The sequence below is a fragment of the Panthera onca genome, chromosome A1, assembly GCF_046562875.1.
Source record: "Panthera onca isolate mPanOnc1 chromosome A1, mPanOnc1 haplotype 2, whole genome shotgun sequence".
NCBI classification, from domain to species: domain Eukaryota; kingdom Metazoa; phylum Chordata; class Mammalia; order Carnivora; family Felidae; genus Panthera; species Panthera onca.
Genome location: NC_138339.1, coordinates 29561945 through 29581740, shown reverse-complemented (window position 1 = coordinate 29581740; position 19796 = coordinate 29561945). Strand labels below are relative to the sequence as shown.

Genomic DNA, 19796 nt, shown 5'->3' with positions numbered 1-19796 from the left:
GAAAAGGAAGAGAACGCATCACTTGGGGCAGCAGAAAAGGGAGAACAGCCTGGGGGAAAAAAAGGAAAAGTATAAGCTGGGGTGGGGGGTGGGGGCAGGGGAGGGAAGCCTAGGTGATTCTGTTACGCTACTCTCTTCTACCACCGCCAAAAAACCCGTAAGATCTTGACAAAGAGAGGATAGGATTTGAATAGATGGAGAAAAAAGGAGGTAAATGTCTTGATTAAAAGGTGTAAAGCAGGAAAATACAAAATGAGTTATCAAAATATAGTGGATATATATATACATATATTCTGTCCATACATGTATATTATCATACATAATAGTATATAACACAACACCTTTGGAGGCATAATTAACTTTAGACATTAAAGATGAGATAAATCAAGCTCCTCATATAGGCAGTTATTATTTGGGCTATGTCCCTTGATCTGGGGTATACAGCAAAGTTATACTGGGAAGGAGTATTCATATTTCTTTTTTTTTTTTAATGCTTATTTATTTTTGAGAGAGAGAGAGAGAGAGAGAGAGAGCGCACAAGCAGGGTAGGGTAGGGTAGGGCAGGGCAGGGCAGGACAGAGAGAGGGAGACACAGAATCCCAAGCAGGCTCCAGGCTCTGAGCTGTCAGCACAGAGCCCAACACAGGGCTTAAACTCATGGACTGCAAGATGATTTGAACCTAAGTAGGATGCTTAAGGAACTGAGCCATCCAGGTGTCCCAGGAGTATTCATATTTCAATACCAGATTAACTTGAGCCAAATTAATTATTTTTTCTTTGCTTCTTATCAAATATCTTTCTTCCTAATAATTCATTATAAATGTCGCAAATTAGCCTATTTTCATTTAGGAATAGAGTTGACAAGGATATATTTTTCATCAAATCACAATGAGAAAGGTAGCCACCAACTAATAAAAATAACAAATACTTGCTGAGGACAACTACTGTAAGTGTACAGCATAGTTCTAAGCATTTTACATGTTACTCTTAAGCACTATGCATCCAACATACACAAGATAATGCAATCTGACTTCTGAGTAAACTTTTTATTTTTTTTTATTTATTTATTTTTTTAATTTATTTTTGGGACAGAGAGAGACAGAGCATGAACGGGGGAGGGGCAGAGAGAGAGGGAGACACAGAATCGGAAACAGGCTCCAGGCTCCGAGCCATCAGCCCAGAGCCTGACGCGGGGCTCGAACTGAGTAAACTTTTTAAACATAAGCCACCTTTAGGAACAGAGAAGTCAGCTCACTGCTTTTTTTATTATATTCTAAGTACTGTTGCTAATATATATTTAAAAATTTTTACTTCAATTTCTTAACAATTCTTTTGCCAAATTCATTTATAGCATCTGCTACTCTAACTTCTTTCCTCAGTTCTAAGTCCTCTCTAGTATCCAGCAACTTCCCTCCATTCTTCAGGACTCAACACATCTCTCCATTCTATTTTTAATTCTAACTTACTAATAATTCTGCTCACCACAGTTCCCTGCTCCTTTATGCCTCTCAGATAATGTTTTTACAGGATAGAAAAAAAGAGGGATCTTTTAGGCAGCCATGTAAAATTTGAGAGGGAGGCTGAAAAAAAATCCTAATAGCAAATGCCTAGAATTCATTGGTGAGCACATGGTATTCAATGAATTCTTGTGGAATGATTAAAAAGCCTACGGAAAGAACTAAAGGAGAGGCTTATAAACTTATCTTACATCTCCAGAAAAGGTTTAAGTTTGAAAAAATTCTCTAGGTGATTCTGGTGTGCCACCTCTTTAACCAAACCAAGTACATTTACGTGAATGTACTTAGAGTCTAGGAAAGCACAAGTTTTCATTTTGACATTATGACACCTGGTCAATCATTTCTGGTAAGTCAGTTTGATTCCTTTTTTTTTTTTAATTTTTTTTTAACGTTTTATTTATTTTTGAGACAGAGCATGAACAGGGGAGGGTCAGAGAGAGGGAGACACAGAATCTGAAACAGGCTCCAGGCTCTGGGCTGTCAGCACAGAGACCGACGCAGGGCTCGAACTCACGGACCGCGAGATCATGACCTGAGCCGAAGTCGGCCGCTTAACTGACTGAGCCACCCAGGCACCCCCAGTTTGATTCCTTTATAATGATTTCTGCACATGATACTTTTGATAAGCCACTGCCATTTTTTTTATTCTAAAAGTAGACCTTTAATTATATTTGTAAAAATAATCCCTTCATGAGAAAGTAACATAGTTCTCACTAAAAGATCTCACTATGTGTGGATTCAGTACAAAACTAACCAAAGGGGCAGTCTTCTGATTAATCTGGATAAACAAATACACCAGGAAGGCCCTAGAAAGAGCCTTATACAATAGAAAAGTCATACAAGAACATTCATTTTGTTATTCTAAGTTCATAGTAGTATATGACCCATATTCTGAAAAGGCAAGCCTCAAGACGAAATGGTATTATTCTCTTCTGGTAATTTAAACCACGTAAGATTTAAAAACCAAAACCAAAAACACATAGAAATCACCCATACCTCTTTTAACTCTGATTTAAGACTGGAGAGATCTTCTAGGTCAGCCTTGAAGAAAGTCATTTTCAAATAACCATTAATGCCTACAACAATTTGACCAAGCCACTAAATTTTTCAATACCCGTTCTGCCTAGAATGTGAAAAGTGGGGGCACCTGGCTGGCTCTGTTGGTTGAGCGTCTGACTTCGGCTCAGGTCATAATCTCATGTTTCAGGAATTCAAGCCCCACATCTGGCTCAGGGCTACTGTTGTCAGCCTGTCAGCACAGAGCCTGCTTCAGATCCTCTGTCCCCCTCTCTCTGCCCCTCCCCCACATGCACTCTCCCCAAAATAATATGGAAAAAAAAAATAGAATGTGAAAAGTGATAGTGTTTCATAGACTATATTTTTTGTCTTTTTTTAATTAAAAGATTATTGAAGTATAGTTGACACACAATGTTACGTTAGTTTCAGACATACAATATAGAGGTTTAACAAGTTTATACGTTATGCTATGCTCACCCCAAGTATAGCTATCATCTGCTTCCATACAACGCTATTATAATACCATTGACTGCATTCCCTATACTGTACCTTTTATTCCTGTGATTTATTCATTCTGTAACTGGAAGCTTGTTATTTCCCACTCCCTTTCACTCATTTCACCCATCCCCCCAACTTCCCTCCTCTCTGGAAACCATAAGTTTATTCTCTATATTAATAATGACTCTGTTTCTGTTTTTTGTTTATTCATTTGTTTTGTTTTTTAGATTCCACATAAAACTGAAATCATATGCTGTTTGTCTTTCTCTGGGTAGACTGTATTCTTATTCATAGGCAGCAAAACTTATTTTGGCTTTAAAAGCTATGTATTAATACTCAGGGAGCCTGGGTGGCTCAGTTGGTTGAGCATCCAACTCTTGATTTTGGCTCTCACAGTTCGTGAGTTTGAGCCTTGCATGGGGCTCTGCGCTGACAGTAAGGAGCCTGCTTGGGATTCTCTCTCTCCTCTCTCTGCCCCTCCCCTGCTCACATAGTCTCTCACTCTCTCTCAAAATAAACAAACCTAAAAACAAACAAAAACTGTGCTAATTCTAATTTGTATGTATATACCAGAACTATAATAATAAAATGAATATTACATTGGATATTCTCAGTTGAGATAATAAAGGAATCCAAGGTTTTCAACTTTTTTTTTTAATTTTTTAATGTTTGTTTATTTTTGAGAAAGAGACAGAGCATGAGCAGGGGAGGCACAGAGAGAGAGAGACAGAGAGACACACAGAATCCAAAGCAGGCTCCCGGCTCTAAGCTGTTAGCACAGAGCCAAATGCAGGGCTTGAACTCACAAGCCGTGAATCATGTGACATCATGAACTGAGCCAAAGTTGGACACTTAACCAACTGAGTCACCTCAACATGGTTTTAAAGTTAAATTTTATATATCCATTTAAAGAGTGTACATAGATTTAGAAATGTCTTCCACATGAGAATAATCCTCTAATTGACCAATTCATAATTATGTTCTTTGCCAAAGAAAAGCCTAATGTCTTCTGAGCTCTGAAGACCTGAAGTGTTTAGACTCTCATATCCACCTTACTGAATGTCCCACAGGTCACTGTGCCTAAAAATTGTGGTACCACCTCCCTCCCTTTTTCCACATTACCACTTAAAACTTTCTCCTCCTATATTCTTAACATTAGTGAGTGGAACTTCTAAATTCCAAGCCCCACAAGTATGAAACTTGAGAATCAAGGAAGCATCCTTAACTCTTTTCATTCTCCATTACCCAATATACCAAACTGTATCCAGCCTATTTCCTTAACATTTTTTATAAGTTTCTTCCTCCACATTCTCACTACCTTAACTGAGGACTTTATCAATTCCTAAATAGCAGCCCTACCCTCCTTTTTTCTGCCCACTATCTAATCTCTGCATTGCTGCCAAAAAAATATTTTTCAAATACAAAACATACTTCATTACTAAATAATTTCTTGATTCCCCAGTGCCTTTAAAATAAAATGCAGAGTTTGTAAAGGCATATACAATTCCTTCATAATCTGGACTAAGTCCCTTTCTGTAGCTTCAAATCTTTTTGGCATGCTCCTTTTCCAGCCCCATACTCCGATAATCTGAGCATCTGCAGTTCCAAAATAGAACTGCTGCCCCGGGCTCTTAAATCTAATTAATGACTTTCAAAATTTAGTTTACACCTCATCTCTAGTCTAAATTAGGTGATCCCCCTCAGTCCTGCTCTCTTTGTGAATCTTGATATTGTAATATAATCTTTGTTTACCTGTCTATATTAGACTTTAAGATCCCTGAAGGCAAGGCTAGCATCTTTTATTTCAGCATCTCTAATATCTTATAGTTCCTGAGACACAGGAAATGCTCAATGTTTGATGAATAAGTGACTATGAGATCATTGCCATGTCCATATCACATTAGATATTTCTTATTTCAAATATTAAGAGTAAGTACTAGGACCTACCTAAAAATTTATTTTTCTTTCTAGTACATTCCAATCTAGAAATTTTCTTACCTTTTTTTTTTTTCTACTAATAGAAGATTGATGATCTTTTAACTACAACTGTATCTCTAGGAACTACTCCTTTTTTTCATTTATCTAAATTCCTTTTTTATACCTTTGTGTTTTTACTAATCCATAAAAATCCTAAAACCTGAGACCACCCAATAACCCCTTAAGCTTATAGTTGAAGAAATGAGCTCAATGACTTGAATGTCACTTGGTTAGCAACTAGTTTAGATTAGATTCTATGCTAATTTCACTATATAATACCTCCAAATGATACATCCAGCTTGAAAAAGCTTAGGACCTTCATCATCAAGGAGTTCAAAAATATCTTGGAAAAAAAAGATCACATCCACAATAGTGGGCAAGAGGAGCAGTTAAATGACCCAAGAATAATCTTAATAGGGAATTTGCATCTATATGAAAAAAATGCATTTACTGAATGAATTAAAACATGAATGAAAATACTGATTATGGAAAGGTAAAACTATTTTTGGAAATATATATTAAGAGCCATAAAAATGTTCAAACCTTTTGGCCCAACTTCCACTTATTAGATTACAACTCTAAGTGAATAAACTCCCCAAAGGGCGCGAGGGCAGTACATATAAAGATGTTCCACTGTCTTATTTTTATACAGGAAAAAAAAGTGAGAGCAAATAAAATGTTCAACAGAATGACTTAGGAAATTATGGTTCATTCTCTGACAAAATACTGGGTAACATTTTTTAAAGTTTCTAAAAAATTATTATTATTTAAATAATCTCTACACCCCATGGGGGGTTTGAACTCACAATCCCAAGATCCACTGTCGCATGTCCTCAGACTGAGCCAGCCAAGAGCCCTGGGGTAAAATTTTAAATAATTACGAACACTATCAGGAAATTAGGAAAATCTTAATGAGACAACCTTAAGACAAAACAGGTCTATGTATGTATAATTTAAACCATGAATACATATTTAACTAAAATTATATTCATATATTTTTATTAAAAAAACTAGTAGGAAAAACATAAAATATGAAATTATAAATATTTTTCTTATTTTCCAAATAGCATGTAGCTTTTTCCTACATTGCTTCTATAATTGGAAAAAAGGGGGCAGTCTTTAACTTTGAAGTTCTTAAAGGATTTTACATTCTAAGTTCCACAATTTAGCCTTACTTAACATACCAGAAAACTATAAGTGGTTTTAGTTCCCAAGAAAACTAAGAGAATGGAGAATTGCTGAACTATGAAGTTTTTACAAAGAATCACTAAAATCATATGATAATTCATGTAGGTAACAGCATGGCTCAACACCTAACAGCATATTAGAGACTCAGATACTGAATTTCATCCTAGGTCAGTCACAAACAAACTTGTTGCAAATTGTAAGTCATTTTAAATTCTAGTTTTTATGCCCCTTCATCTGAATACTGAAGACATGCAATGACACTTTGACATACACTACAAACCTTGAATAACTGGAAAAGACTGAAGAACTATAATATTTCTCTCCCTTTCCCACCAACTCTCAATTGGTTTTTGCAAGCCATTTTAGCCTTGAGCCTACAAATTTATCCCATAGCAATGAAGACAGAAGTACAGAGGCAATACTTGAAACCAGAAGCAAATCTGAAACAGGAATCATAGTAGAAAGAATCCAAACCACTTGCATACAGATTTTTCTCTTATCCAGCTAAGCAAACCTAATTGTCCAAATATAAGCAATTAACTAAATTATACCAATTCTTTGCTTTAAGTGTTTCCCACCTTTTCTGGGCTTTGTGTTTTCTTTCTTCCATCAAATTTACTCAAAGTTTAACAAACCCCACCCATCTTCTGTCACTCAAATTAGTCCTACATCCCCAAATTGAAATATAATTCGAATTCATTTATTCAACAATTGTTTGTTGAGTGCTGACAATGTACAAGGTACCAGAGACTCCAAGACAGGATTCTCCTTGTCAGTCTTTGTAAATTGCCTTTTGATTGATCTCATTTTCTCAAAAACATGGTAATTAGCACTACAGCACAACATAGCACCTATTATTTCTTTAGTTATAAACTCTGGATATAGTGAAGACATGTTTGTTTTTCAAAATAACATCACATTGTAGTGTGTCCTTCACAAAAGAGATACTCAGGGTTATTTAAACCAATAACTCTTAAGTAGATCCTTTTGTTGAAATGGAGAATGAAGGAGACAACTTCTTATTCTAAGGAAGAAACATTGTAAATTATACAAAACCACCAGCAATAACTTCACAAGCAAGTAATATAGTTATATCTGACTCCTGCCATTAAAAATGTCTGAATGCCTAGCAACCGAATGGTATCATATCCCATTGTATGTTTCTTTACTATTGTTATCTGCAATAAAAGTGAAAGTTATTCAAGTGAACTTGTTTCTATAGTATAGGGGAAAAAATATTTTTTAAAAAGAGAGAAGGAGATGGAGAGAACCTGAGCAGGAGAGGGGGAAAGGGAGAGAGAATCTTAAGCAGGCTCCGTGCCCAGCACACAGCCTGATGAGGTGCTCAATCTCACAACCCAGACAACATTAGACGATAAAGCATGAATGTTAATAAAGATTACACCTTAATTTTAGTTTTTTAAATTGTTTTTGGTCATCTCTCTACCCGTGGAGCTTGAACCCACAACCCCGAGATCAAGAGTCACACACTCTTCCAAATAAACCAGCCGGGCACCCCTACACCTTAATTTTAAATACCAGAGCCCAAGCATATAAAAAAATACCCTAACTAAATACATCTTTCACAACTACCTCTAAGTCTTCTTAAAATGAATGCGAGAAGTTATTCTGTCTGATAAGCTGTATATACATGCCTACTCTAAGAATCTAAAACAGAAGAGGGATGGATTCAAGTGATATGTAGAGGTGTCATGAATGTCAGAACTGGATGGACAACTGGATTGAAGGTACAGTAAAGGAGAAGGGTGAAGCATTATCGCCAAATCTCCAATTTAGGGAACTGAGTTGATGATGGAAACATTTACCTACTTCACATAGTTGTAAGAACAGTTTTTTTCTTTTGGAGGGCGGGGAGAGTGGTGAGAGTAGGGAAAAATTGAGGGATGAGTTCAGATTTATATACTTTTGAATTTAAAGTATTTATAAGACATTAGGAGGTACCTAGACAGATGGATCTGTCTCAGGAAAATACATCATTCTGGAGGCAGATTCCTGAGTCATCAGCATACAGGTAACAAGCATATAAAAAGTCATATAAATAGATAAGATCAACAGGAAGGGATAACAGAATGAAGAATATAAAAAACCACCTCAGGAATACCAAGATTTAAGGGGTGGGCAGAGGAGGAAGAATTAGCAAGAGTCAACAAATGACATATTAAATACACAAGGGAAGAAAAAGAAGAGACAGATATCCTGAACCCAAGGAAAGAAAGGTTTCAAAAAGGGAGTGGTGAAAAACAAAAAAGGTGGTCAAATAAAACGACCAGAAAATGGCCCTTTTCTCATTATCTGCCCCAACTTTCAGTAAACAGCACTGCTTCTTTTTTTTTTTTTTTAGGTTTATTTATTTATTTTTGAGATAGAGAGAGAGAGAGAGAGAGGGAGCGAGCACACCAGCAGGGGAGGGGCAGACAGGAGGAGAGACAGAATCCCAAGCAAGCTCCGCACCATCAGTGCAGAACCCAATGTGGGGCTCAAACTCACAAACTGTGAGATCATGACCTGAGCCGAGATCAAGAATCGGATATTTAACCAACTGTGCCACCCAGGCACCTTCTAACTTAAAGCATTAAAAGAGAGGCACCCACTGTTCTTCACTATAACCGATGCTCTATTTTTAGTATAAACAACAAACATGAAACTTATAGTAAAATGTAAACTCAGTTTTTGGTGAGTTATTATTGTATCATCCCTCATATCTTATTCTAGTTTTTATGTAATATATGTTCAAAATACATGATACTACCTATCTTAATTTTGATGAAAAAGAGGGCACTGCATATTTTACCTGGTTGGTGGAACATCTAACATGATAGAATTAACTAATAAAAACAAATACCACTTAATAATAATGTCAATTACAAATTTTTTGAAGGGGTAAAAATAGGCAAGTAAAATTATATCAAATAATAAAGCAGCTGCAAAATCTGAGAAAAATATCTAAAGTTGTTTAATCTTTTTTGACAGTAGTACCAAAGGTAAAGGGTATTCTAAGTCAATTTCAAAATGAAGTCACCAACAAACTACTAATACATGCAACGACACGGATGAATTTCAAAAGTCTTTTACTAAGCAAAAGAAACCTACCACAGAAGACTACATACTATATGATTCCTTTTATACAACATTCTAGAAAAGACAAAACTATAAGGACAAAAATTATATGCGGTTACCAGGAGCTGGAACAGAAGTAGGAAACTGATTACAAAAGGACATAAGGCAACTTTTTGAAGTGATGAAAACATTGTTTGAGTGTGGTAGAAATTGCAAGACTACATGTTTGTCAGAACTCATCAAACTGTATACCTAAAACAGTGAATTTTATTGTGTAAATCACACTTCCAATAAGCTTTACTTAAATTTAAAAATAATTTCAGTCATCATATCACTATTTTATGTGAATAACATTTTTAACATACTGATATGTATTTCTCATTACAGGTAACTTATCTACATTGTCATTATACACAATACATAAGTTAGAATTAACAAAGAAAATTAAAACTGTAATAAATCAACCTTGGGTTTAAAACAAGTATTTGGATACTTTCCCTCAGTATCTTACTCGCAATTCTATTGTCCAAAGGTCTGAAACAAAAAACCCTTCCTATAACTTTACCATCCTTACTAACAATTAAAAAAGGAACCCTGTTTTAAGTTTTTCTGTGATTTACTTTTACACACAATTTGTTATGTGTGTACTGTTAAGGATGTATGTAAATAAAATATTCTTACCCAAAAAGCAAGATGCCTTAAGAACACATATATAGCTAAGAAAATTGTATTTCAAGATTAGCATAAACATATACTTGCCACTCACTAATCTTAGACTTAGAAATGTATCTTTAGGAAATATCACATAGCTCCGTTCTAATTTGTTCAACAAAAACGTATTGAATATCTACAAAACAGGAAAAGCACCGTAATGGTACTACAGACATAAAGATAAAAATAATACAAGTCTCCTTGCTCTCATATAGCTGGTGGTTTACTATGGCTGACAGACACAGGAACAAATTTTATCCAAGAGATACAAGTAATAAACTAGCAAATGCTATGACATGGAATAACCAGAGAAACTTCCACAAAAAAGGCATGCTTTCTTTTTCTCCTTAAGAGAAATTTCTGGTCTGTGAATAGATGTTTTGAGAAGTAACACAAGTCTACAGAAGAAAGCAGGAATGCTGCACAAATATACATTTTCACAGTTAATATCAATGCTTTCTCACTAGCATTATGAACTTATGAAAATCTCAGAATTTGAGCCCTTTCAAACTGCTCAAGTTTTCATCAAGGAAAATATTACAGAACCAGCCACATTAACACCATCACCTGTACTCACTGTGCTATAAAAATTTTTTGCTTAGGACACTGACACAGAAAGGAAGAAACACATAAGAAAAGGGAAAGAGGAAAAAGATTAATAAAGTTAAGTAAAAAGCTAGCTTAATAAAGTTAAGTAAAAAGCATATGACATGTGTGTCTTTCAAGATAACCCAAAGGTGGGTTATGGCATAAATACTGCATTCTTAATTCTTTTCTCGAAGGGGAAAGAATGATAATAGCTTTTAGGGCATCACATTTCAACTTTCAACTTTAGAGTTTTCTGAAGCATAGGGCAGAACCTTGGCGGGGGGTTGGGGGCGGTGGGGGGGGGGGAACTGTCATGTGTATCAGTTTTTTAAGAACAGTATTTTAAAGGGGGGAAGTTATGCCCAATTTATACTCATAGAAAATTTCAATTTGGTCATTACCAAGGGAAAACTAAACTACATACAGCCTAACTCAGATGATCAATTTCTTTTGGTGGAAACTGGCAAGCCACAATCCTATCAGATAAAGACAACTAAAAGCAGGTTTAAAAATCCTGAAAAGGTTGCCAAGTAGAAGTGTTGAGAAAAGTCAGTGATGTATTTTACTTATTAGGATTAATTTCAAGGACAATTTTTGTTTTGCAAATTAAAAAATTAAATATAAAATCATAAAGATTAATATTTTTAGAGTCAACTATAGTTTAAATTGTAATAATTCATTAGTGTTTCAAGCACTGTAAGTTTTTAAGGTATCTAGAATCAGTGACCAGTTAAAAAACAGTACTCTTTAAACAAGTGCACATATTATCAGCATAGGACCAAAAGACTGAGAAGTACAAGTGACTCAAATAACTCCAACAAAAAGGAATCGAATATTTCAAAATTGTGCCACAGCTTCTAAATTTCTCAGGAGAGGTAAAAGTACAAAAAACTTTTAATAAATTAACTGATACTAATTCCATGGTTTTACATACTGAAAATGTTTCCTTCTTCTGCCAATGGACAAATCTATACAAAAGAAAACTTTAAAGGTTTGGTATGTTCAAGTGAACTGATGTGACACACACGTAAGATGGCAAAATAATTTAGTTACATAAACCATGTTGGAGGTTTGATGTATCCTTGGGAATTCTTTTTTTAAGTTTATTTATTTATTTTGAGAGAGACAGAGTATGAGTAGGGGAGGTACAGAAAGAGAGGGAGAATACCACACAGGCTCTGTCCTCTCAGCGCAGAGCCTGACGCAGGGCTCAAACTCAGGAAACCATGAGATCATGACCTGAGCCAAAACCAAAAGTCAGATGCTTAACCGACTGAGCCACCCAGATGCTCCTCTTGGTAATATTTTTTAATGCTTGACATTTTTAGAAGAAATAACTTAATCACAATAATATAAAAATAAAGTGGCTTTTCCCATTTTACCAATTTCTGTAAATACAGCTTGCATATATTTAAAAATAAATATCCTTCTTAAAGGCACACTTGTGTATATACATTTTGTACATTACACGAGGTGTAAACTAACAAGCTATTTTACAGAAAAGACTGTAATCAAATAATCAATCATCTATAACTAACCAAAACAGTTCAGTATTCCTCTTTGTGACAGAAAAAGTGTCACTGCTTTATAACCAAGTCTATCCTTTTTATCAAAAAAATGTATTCCAGGGACACCTGGCCGGCTCTGTGGGTAGAGCATGAGACTCTTGATCTGAACTCTGTGAGTTTAAGCCCCACATTGGGTGTAGAGATTACTTAAAAAGTAAATCTTTAAAAAAGAAATATATTATAAATCTTGAAAAGGCAGGGTGGTAGAATTAAACGACGTTTTAGAGTTAGACACATTGGGTTGGAGTCCTACCTCTAACACTTGCTAGATTTGTCACCCTGGTCGAGGTTCTTAAACATGATGAGCCTCAATTTCCTTGTCTGTGAAACAAGAACACATCACTAACCTCATTGGGCAACTAGGAGGTTCAAATCATGATACACAGTGTAGTGGTTAAGGGTGATAGGTAAAGCATCAACTTTGTGGAGTCCTTTCTCCGCTTTCTTTCACTTGTTAGCTATGGGAGCCTAGGCTAGTCATTTAATCATTCTATACCTCTGTTTTCCCAACTCTCTTAGAATAATAAACACAACTAGGTTCATATACCTTGAAGAATTGAGAAAATTCATGGTACACGGATATCGCTAATAACATTACATATTATAAATGTAAACCACTCAATATAGTGCCTAACACAAAAAAGATCTTATTAAATCTAAGTTCTCCTAAACTAACTTCTAAATTACTTTTACTGTCTCTAAAACTCAAATTTACCCCTAAAGATAAAGATTTGCCATTAAGGATTAAAAAAAAGACTATCGCAAAGGCTCCAAAGGTTATCATTAAAGGAACCCCCTTAAGATTGTATGTAATAGCAAAAGCTCTAGAAAAAGCACACAATTTCCCAAGTTGATGCCTTTGAAAGGATTAACATTCTTTTGCTATAAAACGCTAGAGTTTTTAAAAATTATCAGTCATACTGATTTATACATTCATCTACTACACAATTGATTACACACATTTCTATAAATGAAATCACTCTCTAAAGCCAAATTTTCCCTTTCTAAAAATAGATGCTATGACAATTTCAACTCGAAAATGAAAAACTTAAAAGAAGTAAAAATTACACAGACTGCTTAACAAATATAAGATGGTAAAGATCTGATTTCAAAAATTATATAGGATATACAGTCTGCATTATATTTTAGTTCTTTGCCCCAACTACACAAGTTCCTTGCATACATGACTTATAAGTAGTGAATTAACTAACCGAAAAATATGAAGATTTTACTAAAACTAGAAATGTGGAATACTAAATCCTTGAGAAAAAAATATAAATCAGACTGACCATTTACTAATTATAAGTCAATGGGCAATTTTCTAACCTTTCCAGCCCCATTTCTTCATCTATAAATTGTGGATAACAGTTTCTATTTCCTGAGCTCATTATTTTAAATGAAGTAATATTATAGAGTCATACTTAACACAATTTCTGGCAAATTATAAGCCCTCAAAATCTTATCTAGCTGGCAATGTTGCATTAAGAAATAATCTCTCCTAAAAATATCACTTTGGAAATAAAAAGAAATATGCCTTAAAACAAGGCAATCTGACAAAACTCAATTAAAACGGACTCTAGATTTACACCAAACAAAACAATGTACAACACAAATATCTATAATCATTTTTTCCTATCTACCTGGGCAAAAAACTCTAAGCACATAAAATACTTTTTAAAATTACAATGATAATTGCTTTTTAAAATTGTTTTTAAACCAATTAGAAAACACTAAAATTCCACGCTATAAAAAAAACTTTCAGGAGTAATTATGAATTGTTTACTACAACTATGGTTAATTGACTTACACTCTTTAGGAAAAACATAATGTAAATAAATTCAGTCATTCAAACACCAAACATACCCACAAGGTCAGCCTTTCTAATTTAAAAGTACTAGTTTCATACCTGGAAAATACAACCAAGAGACAGGTATCATAGCTCCCCTAAAAGAAGAGGAAAAATCACCCTGGACTCAGATAATTGAAAAAGCCACATAAGGTATCAGTGTCAACACTGAGCAATAGCAATACCTAGCTTGTGACCAGAGCGCACACTTTTGTTAAAGCAACATAATCTAATAAACAAACTTGTAAGAGTAAGGGAATCCCTTATTCTCACTCACTACATGAACCTACACAAATCACATGGCCTCTAAGTATCAAGATTTTCATCAAAAAATGGAAATGATGCCGAACACTTCTCTCACAGAGAAATGGGAATATTTAAAAATGAACTCAGGTCACCTTGAAAAAGAACCATTTCAAAAATTCAAAGAGCAATTATAAAGAACAACTGCTCTTTGCTAAAAAAGTATATTTTAAAATGATTTTGAAAGGCTATATAATACCATAAATTACCAGCAAAGTCAATTTAATATGTTCAGGATATTAAAGTAAACATCTTCAACTAAACAGTTCATTACCAGGTTTCCATAAAGTTCCTAGTCAGTAATTTCCTATTCACTTTATAGCAAATAAATGTGATCAACAACACTGAAGTTACATTTCTCAAAAAGGAATTTTTATTTACCTCATTCTTCCCAATCACTTCACATAACACTAAAATCTTATTTTAAAATTCCAGAATTACTCATAAATGATCCTTTTCCTAATAAGCAATGGGGTGGAGAAAGTTAAATAAAATCATATAAAATTCAAACTCTCTAGTTTTTATTTACTCTATCATTAATTTTTACATCAATATAGAGCAGGTCAAAATATGAAATAGATGGGTTCAAATGTTTCTACAGCAGTCTGATGAGAGATTGGTACCAAAGAATTAAATATGAAATTAATATAGGAAGTCTTAAAAAACACATGTTTGAGTTAGGTAGCCTGGCACCCAATAAAGAGGATTACATATCTGAATTGGTATAACTTTGCTCACAGTATTTTTGAAATTTAATAATGATCACTCTGCAGAAAACTAAAACCTGGTTTACTATCATCCTAAGTGAAAACTTTCACTTTTCATCCTCAAAAATAATCTCAAATAGACAGTCTTTCTTTCTTCAAATGTAACTTTTTACTTCTTAAAGAGGGCAGTATAAAGATCCCTAAGCACAGGTTCAAAATGCTTTCCAATAACTTCAGAAAACAAATTGTTGAATGACTTTCAAGAAGCAGCATCCTATGTACTCTTCTCAAAACACTAAAAATAATTATTTAATATTCAATGTTAATTTGATTCACTAGACTTTCACCACTTTAGAAGTGCTTTCTTTTCAAGTAATTATTATAAGTTATTTGTAACTCAACAGACTCGAGAGAAACAATAAACCACACTGTTGAATAAATACTAGGAATTACTTCTCCAAATAATATAACTAACATTAGAAGCCTACTGGAACATTTATAGTGTCTTCTTTCACTAAATTAAAAAATAATGATAATAACAGAAATACAGAAATAGCCACTAGCGACTATCCCAACCAATACAGGGGAGGTAGAGCAGAGTATTCATAATCTCCAGGGAAATACAAATTATTATTCCTTCCAACTAAATTGTCAAAAAATTTTAAGTTCAAGTTTAGGTTTTGTTCGAGCTTTATAATGTTTTTTCCTTTAAAAATAACTTATTTAATTGGTTTGGACCAAACAACAAATATTTTCAACTTACTTTAAAATGTTTATACTACTTTAATGAAAGATATCACACAACCTATATTACTTACAGAACACTAAATATGTAGAACTGGTAAAATAAGATCTGGTAAGAACTAATTCATTTTAATTCCAAAGTCACAAGAAAAAAATCAATCACATAAACATATCTAACACACTGATTCAAACATCTGTGTAAGAAGGCTCCCCTTAACTATAAAACTCTAAAAATAAGTTGCTTCTGTTGATGAAAACTAAACAAGCAGAACTCCTCTTTTCCATTACCTTTAGTAGAAATATGTTCATCCTTTGACATATGTCTCCGTATTTTATTTAAATAAAAGTTGTAAAGGCATCACAGGTTCATATAAGGGCCTTTCAAACATTTACACTGAAAACCTTATCCACACCCCCCCTCCCCCCGCCGCTGGCCCCCAAACCCTCTGTTTAAGATATGAAGTGTTCCTCCCTTCTGTATTCCCTCTCCCCAACAAGCCCCCATTGGCATGCCCCCCCCCACCCAGTGTAGGCCTGAGGCCCTGTAGCAAACAGTGTCTAACAGGAGCAGGCAGCACAAAGACAGGAATGGGAGATTAGTGGGAGGGAGGGAGGCCGGGATTGGGGCTCAGCAGGAGCTTCAGGCTTTTTAAAATTCAAACTGCTCCCTGACCAATACAAATCACGGACACGCTACTGACTACTACACGGATTTATAGCATTAAAAACATGCCTAGTACGTGACAGCTATATTAACTTCACTCTTTTTAACATTTATCCATACGTTTGCGGGAAATGTGGAACAGTTTATTTTAAGCAGAGGGCTAAACTCAAAAATAACCTTCAGAAAAGTTACTTATTCTACAATGACTATAATTTAACAAGACACAAAAAATTCTAACCAATGTAACCCCCATTAGTAAAACAAGGGACTTTGTTGATCAGTGTTGCTTCATTCTAAGCAGTGAAAGTTTTCCTTCCCTGAATATGAGACAAAGTATCAAAATAGTCTAACACCAGGAACATTTATTTTTCTAGGCAATTTGTATGGCTGAGGACTTTTAAATGGATTGTTCTTCCCTTATGCCAACCTATCTGACCAACGCCTCCATAAACAAGCTCTGAACACTTAACTTACTCATGAACTAGAATTTGTTAAGGCAGAACTGATATTTTTCTCTAGCATTTACAGATACATTTGACCTATTAAAATGACACCTCTCTCATTACACAGTCAAACATCATGGGCACAAACAGCCAATGACAATCCTGGGACCTCAAGAAGATCTGCCCTGACATGAAAGGATGGCACCTTCTACATTTTTTTTTTTTTTAACCTCCCTGGGATTCTAAGCATAACTTAATTTCTATGCTTTTAAAGAAAATTGGTTTTACCTACACCTTGGTACAATTCTCAAAACAGATAATATTCTTTGTATGCTTCTACACACTTAGATCAGGAAGTACCTGAGAATTGTATATACAGTCGTTTAAAATTGTCCTTACATAACGCACACAAATCTAAAGTGGCAGGGTAAACCTGTCAAGTACTTTACACTTGCCTTTGAATAAAAAGTCCATGTGCAACACACACTGTCAAACAACATAAAAACTCTTGGGGGGGGGGGGGGACATATGCAGTGTCTACCACACTATGGTTTTCTACATTAAATATTCATGTGGGCAATTTAATTCTTTAAAAATGAAAATGAGTCTTTATTAACTTTCTAATGTCCAAACAAGTTTTACACAGGACACGAATTGCCACTGGATCCGTGTCTGAGTATTTACATTTGTCTCACTAACTGAAACTACTTCCTCCCTTCATGGGGTCACAGGGGGAAGAAGGGGGGTTGTTTGTTTCACTGGGACGTTCCCCACTCCGGGACCAGGAAAGTTGTAAATATGGGGACGAACAGGGCACATTTGCTGTTAGTTGTATTGTTTCCGCCTCCTCACTAGCTACGGCTCTTCTCCCTGGCGAGGCCTGTCACCGACCAGCAGTAGCTCCGCTCAGCCCGGAGCTCTCCTAATCCCCGAGCTCAAGTAGATTCCGCTGGCCCGCGGCCTGCACTCTCCGCCGGGCCTACGCCTCCCCGGCCGCCCGGCAGGAGCCCAGTCCCCGCCACCGGAGCCGGCCGGGAGAGAGTACAAAACCACCGCCACCCAGGGCGGCTGCCACCGGAGAGGAGCGAACTCTAGACTCGCCCGTGGAGGAGACCTGGGGCCGCTAAGGAAACGGCGGGGAGGGGAGCGAGGAGGAGAGACGCTGAGGACCTGGCGCCGCCGCCGCCGCCGCCGCCGAAATAAAGAGCAGGAATTTACCTGGGCGAATCGGCGTCTGAATCCAAGGGGAGGCCGAGGCCGCTGTGGCGAGAGACTATAATCCGGGCCGGGAGGGGGGGTGGCTACGGCTCCTCTTCCGTCTCCTCAGTGCGGGGAACATGTAGAGCCGGGGGGAGACCAGCCGAGAAGACAAATCGCTGCTTCTTCTTCCTCCTCCTCCTCCTTCTCCCACATAGAAACACTCACAAACACCCGACCAGGGGCCCGAGCTACCGGGGGGGCATCGCCGCCGGCCCGGGAACCAATCCTCCTGTCGGCGGGGGCGTCCCTCCCTGCGGCTTGGTGGTGTCGGGTGAGTCGGTACCGACGGAGGGAGGGGGGGGAGGGCGGGGGGGGAAGGAGCCCTGTGTGTGTCTCTCTCTCGTTCCGTCTCTCCCTCTCAGAACAAAATGCCGACCGGAAGTGCAGCTGCAGGAATGACTCCCTCCGCCGGCGCCAAACACTAACAACCACCCCCTCTTCCCCACTCCACTTCCGCCACCGCCGCTGCCGCCGCCACTTGGGCTCGCGTCCTCGGCCGCGCCGCACCGCGCCGCGCCGCACCACCCCGCGCCCGGGCTGGCCGGGGCCGGCAGCAGGCGGCGGCCGCTGTCCTTTGCGCCCTTCTCCTCCTCAGAGCGACTGCGGATGTTGCCTTTAATTGTCGATCCTGCGGAGCGGCGTTTTCGCTGCGGCACGGACGGGCCGGCTTTCCCCGGTCTTTATTTTCCTGGAGGCCGACCGGAGCGGGGCCCGAGTTCGGTGGTGGTCTTGTGCGTGAGGGGCGCTCAGGCCCGGACCGGCTCGCAGGCCAGGCTCGCTAACCCAGCTGGTGGTCTTTAGCTTAGGAAGCCGAGCTCGGGGCGACCAGGTAGAGGACGCCCGCGTTTCGACGGCGACGGTGCATTTTTTAAATGGTGTCTCTGCAGTCTGGTGGATGGATGTATCGTACACCTCTCCTCTGGAGAGCCGGACTCTACGCCCGTGTCTGCGTTATTTCTGCGGAGTGAAGACGCAGCCCTTGGAGGTGAAGAAGATTCCCGGCCGGATTGAATTGGAATCGTGTTGTGATGCTTTGGTTTCTGGAAATACGCGGTCTTTTTCTGGTCTTTTTGTTGGCGGTGGTCTTGGTTCTTGCCTAACTGTCGGGAGAAAGGCCTGTAGGCGACGCTGTGCGAACGAGGAGCTGGCCGGCCGCGGGCCCGGAGCGCGCGGGTCCGCGCCCCCCTCGAGGTGTGGGTGGAGCCGGGCGCGCGGGGAGAGCCGCCAGCCCAGACTCGAGCTGCCGGCGGGTCGTGGGCGACCGGGGAGGTGGGGGGGGGGGGGGGGGGGGGCTGGGGCCAGCCAGTTTCCAACGCCGTTTTCCTCTTTACACTTGAAACAGTGAGGTACTGCACGAGGCTGGAGCCCAGTGTGATTGTGTACAGTGCCATGCTTGTGGTCCCCTGTTGTAACAAACTTTATCGTTCCGCAGTTCTGTTACGTTTGTGTAAATTAAAGGGGAGCTTTCGTTCAAGTAGAAAGTGCAGTAGGTAAGCGAATTTTACTCAGGTGGGACGAAATTTGTGTTCTATTTTAATGAATTTAGATTATACGTGAATTGCTTATGTATTTGTATATGTTCCAATACCCTTAAAGGGAAATTCTGCCTCTGGGTTATTCCATTTGCCTCAAAAATCACTCGGGAGACGAAATCAGTTCTTGTTACTCCTTTCCTCTAGACCCTGCA

At 37.7% G+C, this 19796-nt stretch overlaps 1 protein-coding gene across 4 annotated transcripts in view; it reads right to left on the bottom strand.

Moving 5' to 3' along the window:
- Positions 1–19535, bottom strand: part of NIPBL (NIPBL cohesin loading factor) — a 197158-nt gene extending 177623 nt beyond the window's left edge. For 2 of the 4 annotated variants that reach the window (XM_078445004.2, XM_078445009.2), the window contains exon 1: positions 18068–19535. The gene's annotated coding sequence lies outside the window, so the exon portion shown is untranslated. Of the gene's footprint in view, positions 1–5815; positions 5866–18067 lie in introns of all 4 variants that reach the window. The other 2 variants (XM_078445006.2, XM_078445014.2) reach the window with 2 other exon arrangements.
- Between the last annotated feature and the right edge of the window lie 261 nt (positions 19536–19796).